We start from the raw sequence: 14,965 nt of genomic DNA, 5'->3' as shown, positions 1-14,965 counted from the left end.
TAACCTGTGTGGTCCAGATGAAAAGATCAAAAGATGCCAATGTCAGAATTATTTCAGGAGTGCAGTACCATTTTCTCTGCTTTCTTTACAAAGATAAGGCAAGGTGACAGGAGAAAGATTGATTTTTCGGTGGTGAAATAGCTTAACAATATTTTTAGTTATGGATAAGGCAAAAAGTTTTATTTACATGCTTTAAAAATGGTGAAAAGTTGAATTTTTTTATCTTGCAATTTATTTAGAAAAAGTAGTGTCCGGTTTGTAGAGATAAAAAAGAACGTTCCAGGATCAAAATGACTGTCCACGTCTGGTTACGGGAGTGTCCGCTTTGCGGAGAATGTGCGTAATGGTTTATTCATAGAAGATTCCCGGGGAATTAAAAATATGTCCGTATCGAGAGGCGTCCGTTTTGCAGGAGTGTCCATAACAGGAGGTTTCACTGTGTATATATATATATATATATATATATATATATATATATATATATATATATATATATATATATATATATATATATATTTGTTTCAGAATCGTGATGCAACGAATGATTATATGTTGTCTTTGGCATCTAGAAGTCTGATGCTTAATTTATTCTCTGTGAATAATAGGAGGTGGAGAGCACTGCACAAAAATTTTACATCTTTCATTTTTTTATTATTTTTTTTATTTTTACCTTACAGCATAGGCAGTTGCTAAAATCTCTGAATCATGCTTTTAGAGGTGAAACTTTATTTTGATAGTTACTTTGTTCCCCTTTTTTTCAGGAAAACAAAATTATAAACCCAAAGTGCTTCCAAAGGCTGTCCCCCTTAATAAAAATATCTTAACTTCATTGTACTTATGTGAGTGGTTGAAGGTTGATTGTCGTTTTGTATTATGAATTTTATTATTTTTGTTTTGATTATATTACAGTCAATACTTCCTTGCTTGAAAATATTCATTAAATTTTTGCAAAATAGTTTTTTTTTTCCTTGGAAAAACATTTCTAGTTTTATTTTTTCTACTACTGAAACAGATACTATGTATAGTGCCTCAAATCAAAAAGGAACCAAAGCTCATTTCAAAAGCTACTAAGTCTTCTGTGCATTATAGTTGGTATAAAATTTGTATGGGCATAAATAACATAATTTTTTTTTAAAGTTTCATTATGCTCAAAATCTTTTAAGATATCCTAACAGCTACTATATCTTGAAATTCTGAGCAAAAATATTTCTGGAGTTTTTCAAAATAAGGAAGCATTGATCTTTCTGGAAAGCTTTAACCTTTTTAGACTTGGGAATTTTATTCTAGATTCCTAGATCCAGCGAAAATATTCGAAATTTACATTTATATGTTTTTGAAATGGGTATTTATGGTTATGAAATGTTGGTAACTTTTTAATTTTGATTTTATTAGACAACTTGGATTTTTTAAAGCTTATAAATTAAGTGTATTATACATTCTTTTCATGTTCTTCTCTTAGTATGAGACATCTACAAGTTCACTTAGTTCCTTAGCTTTCAAAATTGCAATTAAAAGATTTAAATGCTGGTATTAACACTTTAATTTCATTTTTTTTTAGCTTTGTTGGCACTAACGAAGGAGTTAGGAATTATGAAAGTAAAAAAGTTTTTTAGGTAATTAATTATCATTTTATGATCTAATTTTTTAATTTTGAAACCTTGTAGTGATACAATCTACTAATTAAGCTATATTAAGTCAATTATTCTTTGAAACAATTAAATTCTCTTCAATTTGGTTTTTATCGTTATTTATTTAGTTTCAAAACATATCAATTATATATTTTTTTAAAAATTGTGAAATATGTTTCGAAGAAATATGCATTAGTTATTTTGAATTGTCTTAAAGGTGAACACATATGATTGCTATTACGTTGTACTTGCATACTAACTATCTTTCTTTTAGTCTCTAATGTAATATATTTGCTTGTTAGACTTTGTAAACTATCGTCTTTTTTGAGGAGTTTGTTTTTAATTACTTTTTTTTCTCAATTTGATGGACTAGTTATATCTGTCAATACACTCTCAAGAAAATGTTTCACAATTATTAAAAATGATATCTTCTGAAACACAGTTTTTCTATTTTGGGTTATAAAGGAAGTTCTGTGCAAAAATTGTGAGCACCATTACAAGGGTTGGTTAGTCCCAATGTTTGATCCAGGGGTTGTCTTCTGGGTTAGGTTCAAAATTTACAAGAAAGCGTAGTCAAGCATTGATAGTTGTAAACCTGAAACTGGATTGACTGCTCAATGCCAGTTATAAAATAAAATATGATATAAAAAGATATGATATAATATGATAAATATGATATAATATGATAAATATGATATAAAATAAAATATGTGTTGAGTTAATACTATCTTTGTTGGGAGAAGAGGATTGTACCATTCTTTTATTCAATGCTGTACAAATCTCAGAATCCCTTAACACTAAATTTTTCAGCAACAGTTTCATTGGAGATCATGGCTTTTCTTTGATCTTGGCATTGAATATGAATGTCACCATATTTTTGAAATCCATACAATTTTGTAACCATTTTAACGAAAACACTGTAAAAAAATTATGTTAAGTTATATTATTCAGAAGGTGTTGAAGTAATCATAGTAAAACATTGTTTGCACACATTTTTAAGAATTACTATAAAATAACATAAAGTGATTATATGAGAAGACCTCATAGGTTAAAAAGTGATTAATCCATTTTGCTCAAGTAATGCTCTGCAATTTCTAAACAATTAAGTTTTCTTTGCGGAAATATGTTGTAATAAATATATATTTTAGGAAAATCTGCTTTATCTCTAAACTATTATTACTTTTTATAACAGGGTCCACACATAATCAGTTTGTAGCATTAAGTTTAAATTAATAGTTTAATTTAAACTTAAAATCATTTTTAAATAAACTTCATAGCTTATTATAAAGATTGTATCAATGGTAAGAACACATTTATGTATATTATAATTAATTTAGTATACTAATTTTATTGTATGTGCTTTTCGAAAATAATATTCTAAACAAGAGAAAGTTATTTTTTACCTAAGGCCAGACGGCATTGGAACTGTGACTGTTGAAGAAAAGGCTATTTTTGCCAGAATTAAGGAATGGTTAAGAATACTTCTCGGAAACCAAATTACTAATTTTAGATCAATATATAAATTTTTGCTTTATAATTTAGTCTAAATTAGCTTATTATTTAAAATCCACTCGAAAATTTGTTTTCTTAAGTTTTGGTTATCCTCTTAGAGGTTGTCTCTAATGTACCCCAGTTCACTTTCCTTTTTTTTTCTACTCTAGTCTTAGTTAATAGCAAACTTTTATTAGTTTATGTGAAGCAAATAATTTTGCTTACATTTGCTGCAATATGGCCAATTTTTTAAGCTCTACTCTTAACTCAACTTTGTTTTAGAAAATTTAAATATATTCATTTTAACATTGCTTTCATTTTTCTTTCAATGTGACTTGAAATAAACAGTCTTTTTTTTTCTTTAATTTTTTAATTTTCGTTGATAAATATTCATCATTTCAGGACATTACTATTTTATTATTTAATTCTTAAGAGTTTTTTAATATTATTTTGCTTACTTGAAGTTATTTAAATAATTAATTAATTTTTTATTCAATAATTTTCAGTTTTTAAGTATTTTTCTCAATTAACATTTAAACGATTGCTCCTAAATTGTGTATGCTATTTAAGCAGTTGAAGAGCTTGGTACAATTATTTTTTTTCTGTGAAAAATATAGTTGTTTCGATCAGTGTAGAAACCAACCATAAATGTAAAATTAATTCTCTACTGTGTGATAAATATTGTGTTGAATAACTATGTAAGGTTTATAGATTTTAAAAATAATTTTTTTTTATACATTTAGCTCTCCCTAACTATTTGTGCAACTAAACCGACCTTATTATATTTGACCAATGCCTTTTTTGATATATGAGATAGGCTTGTTGCATGCGAGTTTTGCTCGAATATTATAGAATTCTGCAGAAGTCAAGACTTATAATCCGACAAAATTTTGAAGATTTTGTTAAATCCCATTAACGAGATGTATTCATACATTCTTCCGTAAAGAATTGCGTCCTACGCGATTCTTTTGCCAGTTTGATTGTTTTAATTTTCGCTATTTTAAATATTTGGTACAGCTACGGAATCTGATAATATCTCAATTTTTATTCACTTGATTTAAAAATTCAATATCATGATTTGTATTTACGTTTTTTTAAAGCCCAATATTGCAATTCATACTCATTGGGGTTCAAAATCCAAGGCTACGACTCGTATTCACGCGTTTGTAACATTAAACAGTGATTTTTAAATTTTTATGTGTGATTTAAAAACTACGCGTTGCGATTTCTATTCACGCTATCCGATTCAATATCGCAAGTTGTATTTTCACTTTTCAAATTCCAATATCGCGATTAATATTCAGGTGATTTTTAAAAAAAAATTTCTATTGCGACTCTTGCTAGAGCTTCTTCTTGAATTAGTTACTCCAAAGGTGTGATATGTTTTGCATTAGAAGGTCATTTAAATATAAATGTTAATTAAAAGAAATTATGTTAAACATGAAAGATATATGGTATATAAATTGATATCTATTTTTTTGCAAATAAAATTTTCAGGGTTTTTCACTTTGTGCCAGAATTATCCCTGTAAATTCAAATTTTGTGTTGTTATAATAGTTATTTTGTTGATTTGTGGCATTGCATCTTTGTTTTGTAGGCATGGAGGCATTACATTTGAAGATCTTTTTTGGAAACTAGATGCCTTGCAATCTTTCATCCGGGACTTGCATTGGCCAGATGAAGTTTTTGCCAAACATTTGGAACAAAGATTAAAACTCATTGCATGTGATTTGGAGTCTTGTATTAACAGGTTCATATATATTATTGTTTTATTTCTCTCACACTGTTAAAATTAACATCTTCTGTATTTATTCTTTATGTGTTTGATCAGACCCGTTTTTTGCAGTACAAATTAGTTTTTATCATGTTAATTAATAGTTTGTGAATTTTACCTTGAGAAAGATTTACTCAATCTTGGTCATCTGTAAAGAACTTTTTCTTAATTTGAATAATTAATTATTCGAATAATACATAATTATTCTATGAGTTATATAGTTTTGTTGTTAGGGAATCCAAGTTATTTTTGTAATTCTGTAGAGAAACTGAAAAAAATGTATGATTAAATGAAAAAAATATGATTCTCTCATATAATTCAACTCTAGGTTATTGATATTTTTATTAGTTTATATCTGAACACCGTTGATTAATTCTAATATTAAGAGAGTTACTTGTTTGTCCAACATATCTCATGCTCCAAAAACCACAGCATAACACATAAATAACATAATTAATTTTACAAATAGGTTCATAATTTTGAATTATATGTCAATATTAGGGCAAGTTTAGTCGATATTCTGGTACTGATAAAATGAATGAACCTTAACTAACCTTGTATCGTTAACAAGAATTTTCATGATATTGATAAATTCAACGTTGTATAAGTAACTGATACCTAAGTACAATTAATTTCTTTCAATATAAAAATGATGCAGAGATGGTTATGTTCCGGAAAAAATCCCAATTTCTGGAATTTTTATTAACCGCGATCCGGAAATCCAAGGTACAGAAGTATAAAAAAATAATTGCTCCCATTTATGTATAAAAATTCTTGCATATTTTATTTAGAAATATTAGAGCTAGAATTTATGCTTGGCATATTTTTCATTTTTAAATATTTTTTCTGGTAGAATATTTAATGTGATTAGAGATAAAAGTTACATAATTATTAATTTAAATTATGCTGCATATAATTTAGTTAGAACTTCACGTTGTGCAAATATCAATGATATAAATTGATGAAAATATAAATTTTTTGAAAAGCAGCATTAATGATTTTACTCAAATTTTCATGATTTTTGAGTTGGGCTCACAATTACCCCTGATAATGTAAACATATTTTAATTGTAATTTATTTCAAAATATTATTTTGATTTATTTCAAAATATTAGTTTACTATTCGTTGATTTAATATTATGTAGAAAAATCCGAACCAAATATATTTTTCATAGTTCTTACGGGTATGGAAATTCAGAAAAGGTGAAATCACTTAAGAAATTCTGTCGTTAAAGAGTTAAGGGACCAAACAGAATCATTCTGATGATGGTGTCAGACCTAGGAAGAAAGTGCCCATACTTTTCGAATCTGTTTTTTCTGATGCCAACAGGCTTAGCGTTGAAAATAACGTCGAACATTCCCAATGATGAAGAAGAGGCAAGAAATGATGAGTCTTCAGAAATGCCTTCAAAGGGAAAAAAAGAAAGCAAGGGGGATACTTTTGAAAGGGTGGTATTTAGAACTCGTAAAAGCAAGAAAAACAGAAGAGGAAGACTATCACTTTGCCATGTCTTTAATACCTGGCCTCAAATAACTTAGGCATGGAGAGAAAATAAAAGCAAAGGCCGAAATTTTAAACGTTATATATAATAACACAGCTTGGGGTGTAGGAAGCACTCCCTCATCATCTATACCTTCTCGCCTGATTTGATTATTCCCTCATCTTCTACACCAAACCCTTTTATTTCTGCTAATACCCTTTTCTGTTCTTCAAATGTCCCCACTTTTTCAATGAATCCTCCTTCATCATCATCAATGGCTCAACAGCCCAGGGAGGGCCTTGGTCTTCTCAAGAAATTTTTCCTAGGTCATCTATCCATTTCAAATTTCGTCTGCCTCTTTTTTGTGTGCCAACTGGTCTGGCATTGAAAACTTTTTTTGTGGTATGGTCTTCGTCCATTCTGATGACGTGGCCCGCCCATTTTATTCTTTGTCATTTAATAAAGTTAATAATGTCAGGTTCATTATATGAGTGATAAAGCTCTAGATTTGATCTTCTAAGGCATACACCATTCTTTTTTAATTCCTCCAAAAATAGTTCTTAAGACCTTTTTCTGAAAGGTACCCAACATAGCCTCATCCGTTCAAGATAGAGTCCAGGTTTCACAAGCATATGTTAAAATTGATCTTAAAAGGGATTTATGTAATAAAACTTTCGTTTTTCTATGAATTGCATTAGATATTATGTATTTTTGAATTTCATTAAAACATATTTGCTAGAGTAATTCTTCTTTGTATTTCCATTGTAATATTGTTCTTGGAATCATCCTTCATCTTCCTCAGCTTTTTATCTAAACCCAATTAATTTTTTCGTAAACCGCAATTAATTTTTATTTGATAATATTAAAAAATTAATTTTTCGTAATATACTTCATTAATATATATTGAGTTTTTTCCTCAATTTTAATTAGTATTAACTTCTTCAGTGTTCCCACAGGTTAGGGAGAACAGGGGAAACCTGGAATTGTCAGGGAATTTTATTTCAATCAGAGAAAGTTGCAATTTTTTTACAAAAACCTGAAAAATTCCTTTATTATACCTGGAAAAAAACCTGTCTAAAAATTGTCAGTTACAGTACTGAGTTGTTGAGATTCGAGTTAAATAATTCTAACATCTATTGCAATTATTTGTTGTAAAAATTTCACATTTTGGTCAAACTGAAATGCTTTCTTTCTCATATAATGATATTTATTTTACATAGAAAATCTAATACTTGGCATTACAAATAACAGAATAAAAATATTCTGATGAAAAATTTCTTAGCATACATAAAATATGGTATTAATTTCCATTGAAATTTACCTGAAAATGAGTGGGAACCCTGCTTTTTTTTTTATTAAACATTTAACTTTGATTTGTTACACATTCTGCAATATCTGTATCTGCAATTTGGATTTTTAATTACATTTCATTTTTTAATAGGGATGTCTTTTAATAATACTTTATTTTGTAATAGTGTTTTTTTTTATCATATTTTATTATTATTCAATTTTAACGAAAGGGGAAAAAATTATGAGTAAAATTTCAACAGTCAAAATTAAAAAACATTCACATTAGATTGATGTTCTCAGGGATGAGATTTTTTCACTTTTTTCGCTTTTATCTCTTAAATTTCAGCTTTTTTTTTATCAAAAATTCAGATTTTCTAAAAATTTCAATTTTTTTTCATAAGTATTCCGCTTTTTCAGAAAATTCACCGATTTTCAAAGAGAAACAGAAAATTCAAGCTACATAGCTACCAATCCTTTCTCATTTTTACTTATTTTACCTATTTTCTCCCCTTTTACACACAGCAGATAAAATTTTCTGAATTTTTTACCCGCCCTCCAGATAGATCCGATTTTCGTAGTTCAAACGACACTGCTTCTGACAAGCCTTTTTGAGGTCCCAAGCCTGGAATCTGCTAATATCTCGATTCTTATTCACACGATTTTAATATCAAACATAGCTTTTCATATTTGCGTGTTGCGATTCGTATTCACGCGATTTTGCTTGCATAAAATTTACTATCGTGGAAATTCAGCTTTTTTACGTTTTGGCTAATCTCATCCCTGTGTTCTGAAAAGCGTAAAAGGAAAATTTTGCCCATCATACCTAGCTTTAAAAAAAACTTGTGGCATAGAGAGAAAAGTTAAAGCCAAAATATTAAATGTAATTTATAATAACGCATTTTGATGTAGGAATTGTCCCCTTCCCCTCTACATCTTCCATATTCACCTCATATATTACTTTTTTTAAGAATGGGATAATTTGTTAAATTTAATTTATTGTATGAGTGTTTTAGGCATATTTTATGCTATTTCATTTATTCTGTTTTTATCAAAATAATATGGGATTTTTAAAGTAATTATTTTGTGCTAATTAACATTTTTATAATTTGTTATTTTTAACAAAAAAAATTTTCTGAATTAAAAGTGTTAAGTTTTTAACATTTTAATACTGAAATTATAAATACTGCGGATAGAGGAAGAAAATGAGAGCTTTTTGTGTTGTCTTTTTTATTTCATTGTGTAAATTTATATAAAGTTTTTATGGTTTCCAAAATGGACCATGTGATACAAGAGAATCGAAATATCTCATCTTGTCTGTTTCTTTTCTTTTAAATAATAAAAAGGTAAATAATGAAATAAAATCTGTATAAAAATTATTCCGACCACAATTATTATAATTTATTATTTCTTCAAAATATGAATACTAGTACTGTCAATCGAATTAATAATTTTATTTTCATTTTTAAGCACAACATTTTCTATTCTTAAAGCCATATAAGTTGAACCGAAACAAAATAAGGAAAATGCTAAACTTAAAACTACTTTAATATTCTTGAATTTTCCACTTTTGTTTTGCAATATAGAGTTTTATACATATATTTATTTTAATCATGATAATTTCTACTGTAATCAATGTCTTGGTTTTTCTCGTATTGTTTTTAATGTTGTATCTTTCTTCTCAGAAAACCAGATCAATTCAAATTCATTGTAAAAAAAAAAGTTTTTATTTTTATTTAGCTAAACGTTTTATGACTTATATTTCTTTAAAAGTTCGACTACAATTTAAAATATTGAAATATGTCCCCAAAAGGTTATCTCATTCGTGATTGTTTTGTCACATAGGATTACATGATATAATATTATGCTTTTATGAATTTTATGTCTCATCAAAAATTTTATCAAAATAAAACTATATTTTTAAGACACTATACTTATTGGATTTATATAACTTTACTTTTACTTTAATGTATTGAAGGAAATAACTTCTGCTTATTTTTAATTGAGACTTTTGACAAAGGGGACATACGTCGTACATGAAAATGGAATGTGATACATGATACTTTATATATATAATACTTTATATGTTTTCATTTTTAATATTTAGTAGTGTTATAAATAATGTATCAATCAACAGTCTCTCAGGAGCAAAATGTTTTAATAAGTTAAAAATATCAGCAAAATTTAAAGTACTTTAATTTAACTGCGCATTTTGAGGCTACAATTTGAATTGGATTTTTTCATATGTATATATATTTATAAACAGGGACCGCAGACTTCCTGTTTTTCTTACTTTTCCTATTATTTCGTCATCCTTCCTTTTTTCCTGTTATTTCCTACTTTTTCTTTTTTATCCAAATAATTTATTTTTCTTTGTTAACACAACGCTTTTATTGTTTTCAATAATTAACGTATATATCTATTGTTAAAAGTATCTTGCAGAAACCCATGAAAAATTCTGCCTCAGGGTATATAATAATTGTAGAATGCAATTCATGATAGGACATTAAATAAATTCAAATTTTTTTTTTAGCATAAAGAAAGGTTTCCTTGCCAAAATAACTTTTTTTAGACAAAATTATATGTGAAATTAATGTATTTTTAAATTTTATAATATAAGAGTTTTTGATATAAGAATATTTTATTTGTAAAATGGAAAATTTGTCAAAAAAAAATTTTTGATAAATGTTCTTAGCTTAATTTAATGTAAATATATTGTTTTTACAAATTGTATCTTATATTACTTATGCATCATAATTCTAAAGTCTCAATGAAAGGAGTAGAAAGTAAAATATCTGTCTTACTTAGAGAATTTTTAATCCTTTAATTAGTATTCTTTAAATTTATATTGGCCTATGTTAGGGAAGTAGATATTTTTTGTGATTTAGATTAATATCCATGAAAATGTTTTAAGTTACTTTAAAGTGAATTTTTTATTTGTTTTTCAACACTCCTATTTTTTTTAAAAATAAATCCACCTATTTTCTGAAAATTTTGGCTGCTGTCCCTCAATACAAGGTGGGTTCAGAAAGTAAGTTTCCCTAATTAATAAAAAAGAACTCGCACTTTCAAGATCATTATTGGCAACAAGTACACCAATGTTTAAGCTATTTTTCAACATAGCCACCACCAGAATTGAGACACGTGTCGTATCGTGGGATCAACTTTCGTATCCCTCTGTCATAGAACTCTGCCGCTTGTGAATGGAACCAGCGTAAGACAGACATCTACTGTTACTGTGAAACACTGCGGAAATTGTGACTTGGCATTCAAAACAAGAATTATGGAATGTTTACTGCTGGTGTTGCGCTCATCCATGACAATATTTGTCCACATACTGACAGCCGAAATTCTCTCAGAATATCATACCTGTATATCAACAACTCAAAAAAAAAAAGAGAAACAAAGTTTCTGAAGAAATGAGTTTATTTAAAAACATTAGTAATAAAGAATGTCACAGAGTGACGAAAAGAAAGAATACAAGATGATCTGCTTCAACTGAAGCTTAAATACAGATAACAGGTGACGTCATGATCCACGCAAGAACGACCAACAGCAAATGAAAATAAACTGGCCGATCCCCGCAGACCGTGACGTCACCGACGCAAGCTGAATGCATGAGATCGACGACGGAAAATCGAACCTCATACCTTTTAACTTCTATTATTTGTCTAACACATACGGCATGACGCGTAGCAGCTGTTTTGACGGAATATGGCTAGGAGTTGTTCGATCATCCACCCTACAGCCCTAATATTGCTCCCAGTGATTTTCACGTTTTCTTGCACCTCAAGAAATTCTTGTCTTCCGGTGAGCATTTTGGCAAGGACGAAGAACTGAAGACGTCTGTCACACGTTGGTTCCATTCACAGGCGGTAGAGTTCTATGACAGAGGGATATAAAAGTTGATTCCACGATACGACAAGTGTCTCAATTCTGGTGGTGGCTATGTTGAAAAATAGCTGACACATTGTTGTACTTGTTGCCAATAAATATGTTCCTGAAAGTGCGACTTCGTGTTTTTTATAAATTAGGGAAACTTACTTTCTGGATGCGCCTCGTATATATTAACCTCTATTCATTCTTCATAAACTTGTACATCCCAATAATATAAATAGGCTATATCGAAAATGCCAGTTAGGGTTCTATCATTACTAATTTCAAACTTGAAATTCCCTTACCCGAATTCAGTAAGATCAAGCACTTGTATAAATGCAACAAAAGATTTGGTCCCGAGTATTGTTCTTCTTTTTTAAAAGAATGAGTAGGAGAGGTGTAAGAATGTAATCATTTTCTTAAATACTATGAAGTGTTTAAATTAATCCTTATGTATTAATAATGTTTTTAAAATCTATGCAATTTCATTTGAATAAATATTTAATTACTTCAAATTGTGGTTCAACAGGTCAAATGAATGAATTTTGATCATTAATAATCCACTATTTATATAATTTTTTGTTATTTTCATTAAATTTTTTAACTAAAATGTCGGGGAAAGAAATAAAAAGAAATATATATTGATAAAAAATGTGAAAGATGTATTTATAAAAATGTTTTTTTTTTTTGTGCTTCCATCAAACTCTTCAATTCGAAATAAAAATTAATTCAACATCGATGAAATTTGTTTTATTGATAAGAGATAACCATTCTCAACTTTTATATCAATCATTTTTCTTTTTTCTTTTCAATGAAAATCTTTATTCAGCTTATTTTATTCAATTTTAGCTGATGCATTCATCGAAAACAAATCAAGAACTAGACTAGATGCCATTTAAGACCTCTGAATTAAACTGTTTAATTTAAAACCTGAAAATCTTTGTTCGACCTATTTTATTCACTTTTAGGTGATGCATCCATCAAAAACAAATCAAGAACTAGACTGGATGCAACTTTAGACCTCTGAATTAAACTGTCGGATATAAAACCTGATTTTAAGATTTAAACAATGATAAGACAAAAAATGTAATTCTTCGCATTAGATATTGTCAAAATAATTAAATTAGTAATCTTTCTTTAATTTTTTTTGTTTACAACTGCTAATGAACTTTATATCTATAGTTGAGGCTCCGTCAAGCAAAGATTGATCATTTAGTGCTCTATAGTTAAGAAAAATTATAAACTATTGGAATATACAAGTATTCACATTAATTACAAAAGTTAAAAATACAGAATCAATGATATAATGAACTTATATGAAATCCTTATAGTAAAATTGAGAAATGCAGAAATTTACCAAACAAAAAAAGACAACCATTCTCAAGTGGGTGGTAAATTAATTTTGAACAGAAATAAATTTTAACAAAAAATCTAACAATCTAGTTTACAAATCTTTTCATTTGTGTTTATTACGTAATTTATTTATTTATTTTTCTCTGCTTTGTTTAATCGTATTCTTCTTTCTTTTGATAATATTTTAATTATAGGTAAAGGACTCATTTGTTTAATGAATATACATTTATAAATATAAATTCTTTGTTATAAATCTATTGTTGCAAAGTTGTTCATTATTTTTTATCTTGTTTAAATATTAACTAGTATGATTTTAAAAAAAGGAATTGAATAAATTAAAAACATTTTTTTTGATTCTAATTACCCCATAATATACAAATTTTGTGTAATACATGTACCATTAGTTTTTTGTATTATTATTTTATGTATTTTTATGAAATTTATGCTTCTTATAAAAACTCTTATTGCAATTCATTTTTGAAAACTAATGTATAAAGTCTCATTTTCTGTTTCATAAATGCGATGTTATTTTAACTCAACTATTCATTCCAATATTTCATACAAAATCAATTTTAACTTTTTTTCATAATCAAGAAAATAACTTTAGTTGCAAATGTTAAACTATTTATGCTACCAAAATAAAAATAGCTTCTATTTAGAAGGTGTCATTTAATCGTCAAAAAATATTTAAAAAAAAATAATTATTGGAATTGAGGTTACAACGCAATAGCGCTTTTACTAATCTTTAAAAATAATTTGTATGAAGAAGCTTTTCTCCAACTGTGTTTTGTATGCTATTTTTTTTTTCATTTGTTTATGTGATAGTTTAAAATTTGAATTATAAAACATGAAAAGTTAAGTTTTCTTTTGTTTTTAATTTGTGGACTTATGGGCAAAATTTCATACACATTCAAAGAATTGAATAGTTATAAACTTGCACTTCAAAGAGGATTATTCAGAATGCCCTTCATGAAAAAGATACTCATGCAAATATTTTATGTATGAACTAGCTGAATACCCATTCTTTGCAAGGAACAAATAAAAAAAATCAGCACTGAGCAACACTCCGAAGTAGTGCTCAGAACTAAAAGACATATACCTACACAATTGAAAAGCTTCGTAAAAGAACCAGGTCAGTGACATTTTTAGGTGAATTGATGAATCGGAGAATATAACATAAAGTGATTGCATCAATATGGGTATGTTTAATCTAACAGAGTTGTGCTTGCATTTTAATCTTAATGTAACCAATCCACAATAGTTTTTAGTATGCTTGCATGATTTTTATTTTAATTTAGTCCAGTGGTAAACAAAATAAAGCAAAGAATTATTTTTTTCCTCTTTTAAGAAATTGTTAATAAACTAGTTTAGATGCCACTTTTTCATACTCTGATTATAACTTCTCTGAAAATGTCACTTACCTGGTTCTTATACTAAGTTTTTCAATTAATAAAGCTAAAATAATTTTGCTTAGTTTTTACCTGAAAGATGTCAATAAGTTGCATACTCAGAGACCCATAAACCGTTAGTTGTGTTGTTTCGTATTTCTTAATGAATGCCTATATGTAATGCTCCTGCTCAGAATTGCCTGCAATTAATAAATTTATCTGATAAATTTAACTTAATAAATTTATCTCTAAGTCGCAAATTATGGAGCTATTAATTGCTACTCTTATTATTGATTATTATTATTATGAATTATTGTTATTATAATGATTTTTGTTATGAATTTATTATTAATATTGTGAAATTTACTTTACCATTTAGGTGAAGAAAATGATTGCTCAGATTATAGTGACTTTAGCTCATCATGATCATTTAAAGAAGGAAGGTGGTATTGATATGGTTTGGTTTATTATTCATCAGTGTGCCCTCCCAGACGATCCACCTGTAAGTTAATTTCATTTATAATTTTCTTTCTTATGCCAATTAGACACATTTAAGTATTGATGATGTTATTAAAAAAACTTATAAACTTGTTAACTGAACATTTAAGCACGGAAAGCTTAACTTAAAAATTTATAACTTGGATATGAACGCAGAAAGCTTGATTTTTATGTCTTTTCTTCTGTACAA

The 14,965-nt window shown here is 27.7% G+C and overlaps 1 protein-coding gene across 7 annotated transcripts in view; it reads left to right on the top strand.

Moving 5' to 3' along the window:
• LOC122272504 (maestro heat-like repeat-containing protein family member 2A) overlaps positions 1–14,965 on the top strand; it is a 455,199-nt gene that overhangs the window by 417,105 nt on the left and 23,129 nt on the right. For all 7 annotated transcript variants that reach the window (XR_015431655.1, XR_015431656.1, XM_087158092.1 and 4 more), the window contains 3 exons: positions 1,559–1,613; positions 4,717–4,869; positions 14,657–14,779. The gene's annotated coding sequence lies outside the window, so the exon portion shown is untranslated. The remainder of the gene's footprint in view (positions 1–1,558; positions 1,614–4,716; positions 4,870–14,656; positions 14,780–14,965) is intronic.

The sequence above is a fragment of the Parasteatoda tepidariorum genome, chromosome 2 (assembly GCF_982258835.1).
Source record: "Parasteatoda tepidariorum strain Cologne lab strain chromosome 2, Ptep-v5.0, whole genome shotgun sequence".
NCBI lineage: Eukaryota > Metazoa > Arthropoda > Arachnida > Araneae > Theridiidae > Parasteatoda > Parasteatoda tepidariorum.
The sequence above is the reverse complement of the archived record's forward strand: the minus strand, read 5'-3'. Positions and strand labels throughout refer to the sequence as shown.